Below are 7029 nucleotides of genomic sequence, written 5' to 3' on the forward strand. Positions count from 1 at the left end.
GCTTTATAAATATGTAATTATAATAATAATGTCAGTTTTATCCTCAATAGGAGAGCCGTACTAGAGAGATACTCACTGCTCACCACTGTGCATTATACTACAACTATCTCGATTTCTAATCTGTTTTTATTTTCAAAGTCACTTTCCTTTTGCTGCACCTTTTATCATTAGCAGTAGTAGTATTAGCTACTTGCCAAGTGTTATGCATTTGCAAATCATTTACAGTAAACTGGATAAAAAATGTTGTACCATAGCACAGCATGCCCCAGAAAGTGTTTCTGTTGTTTCACAGTGTGTCTAGCTGGTGTAATAGCAGCAGGAAGTTGAATGGGGGGCTCAGGAGACTATCAGTTCGCTTAGCACAAAGCTCAAGGGAATTCAGTTTACTGTTTGTGCAAAGCACCCAGGGAATATTTCTGCTTATAGGCCCTTAAAATAGACAGATTCTGAAATTAACTCATGCAATCATTTTTCTAGGAAGGAGACTTATTCTTCCTGAAATATAAACCACCATTGCTGATGCACTGCAAATGTTTGTTTTGTCATCTCATGCTCTGATTAGACTCTGGGGGTCAACTACAACCACAAGTTCAGTGGGTTTAATGCGATTTCCAGTCCAATCACCATGTTACAATTATTTCATAAGGATGGTTAGTATTATTTCTGGCATTCAGCATGAGAGCAGTGTGTGTGTGTGCTCTATTCTTTTGGAGGGACTGCTCTGCGACAATTGACACAGCCGGTGTGGGAATCCTAGAGATACCGCCTGGTTCCCCTATGTCAATAGACACAACTGCATGTAATTTAGAAAAGAAGGCAAGAGTAAAGCAAATTAAAGCCCCAATGGCAGGGGTCCCAAACATTTCTTACTTGTGAGCTACAGTCAAATGTAAAAAGACTTGAATAGCAACACAAGCATCATAAAAGTTCATGAAAGTGTCAAAATAGGGCTAAGATTGGCTATTAGGTAGCCTCTATGTACACTATCAGCTGACAGGAGGCTTTATTTGGTAGTAAATCTTGTTTTTATTCAACCAAAATTTGCCACCAAGTCAGTAACTCAAAAATAACTACCTGGTTTGTGGGCACTAAGCGCAACATCCAAGGGGTGGCTCACGAGCCACTGGTTGGGGATTACTGCCCTATGGAATGCTGTAATCCATTCTGACAAAGAATCGAACTGTAAGCAGGGAGACCACAGTTTTGTGTACAAAAAGTAGTCACTGACCATCTCACTAATGAGATGATGGTTCCTAAAAAGTTTTGCTGTGTCCAATTCAATGGTTTGTATTAACATGTAATAATACATCTTATGGGACCTCGAGGTATGTAGGGCTGCTGCATGTGTGGGCCTGATGGTTTGTTTTTTTTAACCAAAAGACAGATGTCTCTGTGATTAAGAGGATGATCCATGAGAACTTTCATTGCACAGGGTCATACTGTGTCTAAATACACGACAAACACCGGATCAAACAAATAAATGGGTGAACTTTCTTCTTTATATACATAATTACCATTCAGGGAGCTGGCAGTGGGATGTGGGAGTTCTGGTTCCAGAACTAATAGATTTGCCACTGTAACCTGTTGTGTTCTACAGTCTGTGTCCAAAACTTCCCTTCTGGGTTAAAAAGTACAAATTGGTACTGATATTATTAAACCCACTTTACTGTCTCTGAAACACTTTTATGATACTTTTTGGTAAGAATAAGGTTAATGCCAGACGTGGCGTTTTTACGCTGCGTATTTTCTCCACCTAGAAACGCTGCATAACCCACATGGCCCCTGACTATGGCGTTTTTCAGCCAGGCGTTTTGCCTAGTACTGGTGACGCAGCAAATCCCGTTTCCCATGGTGCTAATAGTGCAAAATAGTAAAAACGCTGCATATTTCGGCAAGGTCTGGCAGTTGCCTTTGTGTATACATAGGAATAGGTTGCTGTGCAAATAACGGCGTATTTCGGCAAACGCATGAAAAGTCAGTGGTAACACGTTTTCTAGCATATTTACGCATAGTGTGTTTTCCATCGAGACTGTTTAACTTATTTCTACGGATGATGATATTGTGCGTTCTTCAGCTGCCGAGAGAATTAGAAAATACGCAGTGTAAAAACGCCACGTCTGGCATTAGCCTAAAAGTCTTAAATGGATGTTTCATTACTGATATGTTCACTAATACAGACTATTTTCTTGATGTCTATTTTACTAACAAATAAAATGCTATTCAGAAAAGATTTAGCAAAAAGTAATTGAAAAAATCCCAGGTATGCTTGATGTTTCTCTGGAATTGTTTACAAATCATCTGTGCCTATATTTGCCATTTTACAGTTATACTTGCGGTGAAGTTGTGGTTCTTAACACATAAGAAACAGGAAGAGATTGCTTTATAAAAAAAATGGAGATTTGCATTTGGTGTTCAAAACTATTGTACTGTTCATACCTCATAAACAAGTGTGTTTAGTAGCACTGAAGCTTGAACAAATTACAGTTGGAGATGTTTTGTCCTTTGTTTCCATTGTATACATGTAAATGTTTATTCATTTGAACATTTTTCAGTATATAGTACATAATGATGTACCATTTGCAGAATGCTCAGAAGCTGGAGTTTTCCAGATAAGGGGTCTTTCTGTAATTTGGATCTTTATACCTTAAGTCTACTAAAAAAATAATTTAAACATTAAATAAACCCAATAAGATTGTTCTACATCCAGGTTTATTATATCTTAGTTGGGATGAAGTAAAATATACTGTTTTTTTTATTACAGAGAATAAGAAAATTTGAATTATTTGATTAACATGGATGCTATGGGAGATGACCTTCTTGTAATTCAAGGCTTTCTGAATAATGGGTTTCTGTATAAGGGATCCCATACCTGTACTGAGGTAGGTTCATCACCCAACATCTACTGTTATAAATGTATGCTTTGATTCGTCCAAACAATACCTATTAGAGATAAATGGTAGTATTTCTAGGAAGTCATTCATCTCTCCTCCCCTCCCACCTAAACTGCACCTGTTTGCCCCTAAAAATCTGCCTCATTTTCCTTAACTGTGGACAAGCAGAGTAATTCAGCTGTGTTAATGGCCCCATCTTTCACTCCCACATCTTTTACTGTAAAGTTGGCCATACACGCACTGATATAATTTTGTACAATTGTCAGACCATTTGTGGGTTCCAAATTATCGTCCTGATAATTTTTGTACCATGGCAATCGGACATTTAGTCGATTGGACAGGTTTAACCAACTGTATAACTTTGGGCATGATGAAAAACTGACAGGAAGGATTGCAGCATTGTAATTTTAACTACTATTGGGGGCTGATTTACTAACCCACGAATCCGACCCGAATTGGAAAAGTTCCGACTTGAAAACGAACATTTTGCGACTTTTTCGTATGTTTTGCAATTTTTTCGGATTCTGTACGAATTTTTCGTTACCAATACGATTTTTGCGTAAAAACGCGAGTTTTTCGTATCCATTACGAAAGTTGCGTAAAAAGTTGCACATTTTGCGTAGCGTTAAAACTTACGCGAAAAGTTGCGCATTTTTCGCGTAAGTTTTAACGCTACGCAAAATGCGCAACTTTTTACGCAACTTTCGTAATGGATAGGAAAACTCGCGTTTTTACGCAAAAATCGTATTGGATCCGAAAAATTCGTAAAGAATCCGAAAAAATCGCAAAACATACGAAAAAATCGCAAAGTACCGATCATTACGAAAAAAACGCAATCGGACTCCATTCGACCCGTTCGTGGGTAAGTAAATCAGCCCCTTAGTGTTATTTTTTGTTTAAATGTCTTACCTTATACATGTATTCATGTAATAGAGAAGCACAGTTCAACAAAGAATTAGACTAGATATGTTACACCATATGTTTTGGGCACAACAGTGCCTGCTGAGAAGGTACATTTATTTGGTTGTATTCAATAATTGATTGAGATACAAAACAATTACTTATATGTACTAAAACCACATTATATGGATTAAGTATTATGAAGATTAATTCATGGTTTTGAACAAAAAAGTTTAATTTACACAAAATCTGGTGTTTACACCATCTACAGTATACTTTTAAAATATCAGCCTCAGGGTAAAACAATTATTTAAATTAAACAGATTCTTGTCTAGCTTCTCCTATTTCTGTGAGGGTATTTTTCTCATACATTTACCGCATATGACTGAATATATTTATTAAAATGTTAATGATGTATTCAACTGTAAACAAACTGCAAAGCCTTCCAGGCTGTATTCAGTCCCCCAAGAAACATGTCTTTAATGAGCCAACACACACTTTGATGCCACAGGTCAAGGAAAAAATTCAGTCCATCAACACAAATTCAAACTTTCCATAGAGAACATGGAAAACTGCAATTGAAAACAGGTTTTAAACAAGCTCATTTTCTGCTCTTAGCAGGATCCAGTGGAGTTTATAATCCCAGTACAAGTAAATGAAAGGTGACATAATGGACAAGGGGCATAGGGGTTGATTCACTAAAGGGCGATAAAACGAGCGTTATTTATAGCATGCGTATATCGATTCTTATTTTTTGTGACTTAATGCTCAATTCACTAAAAGGACAGGCGTCATAGTTAAGACGCGATGTTCTTTACGTTATTTAACTCGCGATTAGCGTTTTTATTGCATTATTTCCCGCTGTGTGTGTTATTTCCCACTGCGCGCAATATATTTCGCCGCTTGCTATATTAGCGCATGATTTTACGCACGTAACCATTACTTTCTGAAAACTACTTTTCTGAAAATTACCATTTCCCTGGAAAAATCACTCTAGGGCCAACACATATTGAAAAAATCCCACTGCAAAGTCCATGTTGTGTTGCCAAAAGCTCACAAACCACAATTTTCTTTAAGTACCGTCTGCCCAAAGTAGGTGTAAATATTCGCACAGACTAATGCAATATTTAGCGCGTTTAACGCTTCATATGTGTTTGTGAATCATGCATTAGTATTATTTCTATGCGAGAATTAACGCAATGCAAGGTAAATAACGCATTTCAATAGTGCTTTTTTTGTGCATGCGATATGCGTCTTAACGCATGCGAAATTACTTTGATGAATCAGGACTTAACGCAAAAAAGCATGCGATAAGCATTATCGACCTTTAGTGAATCAACCTCATAGTGTGACACCACTTGGGTCTGTGACTAAACAAGAACTTATTTGCCCCCCTAAACATGGGAATAAGATGACCAGCAACAATTCACCTCACATTGAGGCTGTGTGCATGACCCTTGCTGACAGAGAAATAAGGGAGTTGTGCTGGTGGTGCAGGAGGGGGCCCTTGAGGTGAGCTTCTCAAATGGGTCCCAGGTACCCCAGTACCCCCACTTATTCAAGACAGCCCTCCCAGGTTTTGTCAAAACAGCTGTACAAGTGCATTTAATTCAGGGATAGACAACAGAGGCACTTCATCCCCTCTATACATCAAGAATGTGAAGGGGGGAGATCAAGAGCTGGGCAGATCGAGATGTGCCTGCAGTTGGATTCCCACATTTTCAATGAGAAAAAAAAACAGTGTGTTAAAGCTGAATTAATTTCATCTTTGGGAATAAAAAAAAAATTGTTAAATGAAAAAAAAATGTCTGACAGGCATGCTGAACAGTACTAATTATTGTAATCTTTGTTAAATGTCCAGATTTCATTGCCTGTAACTTAATTGCAGTCAATCTGCAGAAATGGTGGGCATATTCAATAACATTTCCTTGCTGGAAACATCGATTGCTGTTTTCTGTTTTACAGATATTGTTACACACAGAAATCTGAACAGCCCTTCGAAAGCCATATGCCCTATTGGATTAACACTTCCTGAAAGGTTCTACTATTCCGAGGGCCCGCTTTCCATATGCTAAGTTCCAGACCTTACAGCACAATGTATTTTATTATACCCCTTTTGTTATATATATTAGAGCTTTTCTTAATAAAAAAAACCATATTGACTACCCCTCCAACATCTTACACCCACGCTAACACATTTAACACTATAGAGGACTGTTTTTGGGGTTGAGAAGGGAGGCCGACATCTAGGGCTGGGCGATATACCGTTTAATACCGAATACTGGTGTTTTTTTTTTAAAACTATATTAATTTCTCAGATACCGCAATACCGGGGTGTCAGGGTACTCACCCGTGCGGCCCGGTCTCGCGCGCCTCCTTGCATGCGCGTGCGCGCGTCCCGTTGTACGTGGGACGTTGCGCACGCGCGTCCGGGTGCGCGTGCGTCAAAGCGCACGTACATGTCAAAGCGTGCACGTCCGTGACGCGTTGACGGCGCCGGTTCTGCACATGCGTGGGGGGTATTTAAAGCTATCAAATGCCTCCTCCTGTGCTATGTTGTCTGCGGTCTTGCCTGGGAAACTAAGCCTGCCTGATTTACCTTATGACTTTCTGTTGCCGATCCTTCGCTTGCCTGACTCTGATTTTCAATACTGCAGTAATTATTCTCTAATTTATTAGGAAATGGGGTTAACACCTAATCATGCATGGAAAAAAAAAATACTGTCAAATACCGTGACACCGATACAATTTTGAAAAATACCGTGATATAAATTTTTTGTCATACCGCCCAGCTCTACCGTCATCCTTGTGCCCTTATCCTCAACAGACCAGTGCTGTAAAGATTTATAGACATGACACTATATTTGCAGGATGGCCATATTCCACTGATCTGATTGACTTGCCCCATAGCTTATTAGATGGATCCTGATGCAGAAGTACAGTTCCATGTAGCTGCACTGTTGGGAATTGTATGGTTCTCTTGTTTGTCCAGCCAGTACTGATGCCCCTCTACAGACCAATAACTATACAGAAAGTCACAAATGACACAGCTGTTGCTAGGCTAGCTGAACCAACAGCAAATCAGACAGTTGTTTTTATTTTTCATTTTTGTTTTGATATTATTGATTAGTACTAAATTCCTACCAAAAAAGCATTTCTTTTCTACAGTTTTGCATGTCTTTATGTTATGACCTAAAAAGGGATGTTCACCTTCATGAACAAAAACATAACTATGGAA

At 38.6% G+C, this 7029-nt stretch overlaps 1 long non-coding RNA gene across 1 annotated transcript; it reads left to right on the forward strand.

Annotated features, from left to right (window-relative positions):
* Window positions 1-2840: 2840 nt before the first annotated feature.
* LOC108646278 lies at window positions 2841-5953 on the forward strand. The gene is made up of 2 exons (XR_001924302.2): window positions 2841-2879; window positions 5757-5953. It is a non-coding gene; the product is annotated as an uncharacterized LOC108646278 (long non-coding RNA).
* The last annotated feature ends 1076 nt before the right edge of the window (window positions 5954-7029 follow it).

This window comes from Xenopus tropicalis, chromosome 3 (assembly GCF_000004195.4).
Source record: "Xenopus tropicalis strain Nigerian chromosome 3, UCB_Xtro_10.0, whole genome shotgun sequence".
In the NCBI taxonomy this organism is placed as follows: domain Eukaryota; kingdom Metazoa; phylum Chordata; class Amphibia; order Anura; family Pipidae; genus Xenopus; species Xenopus tropicalis.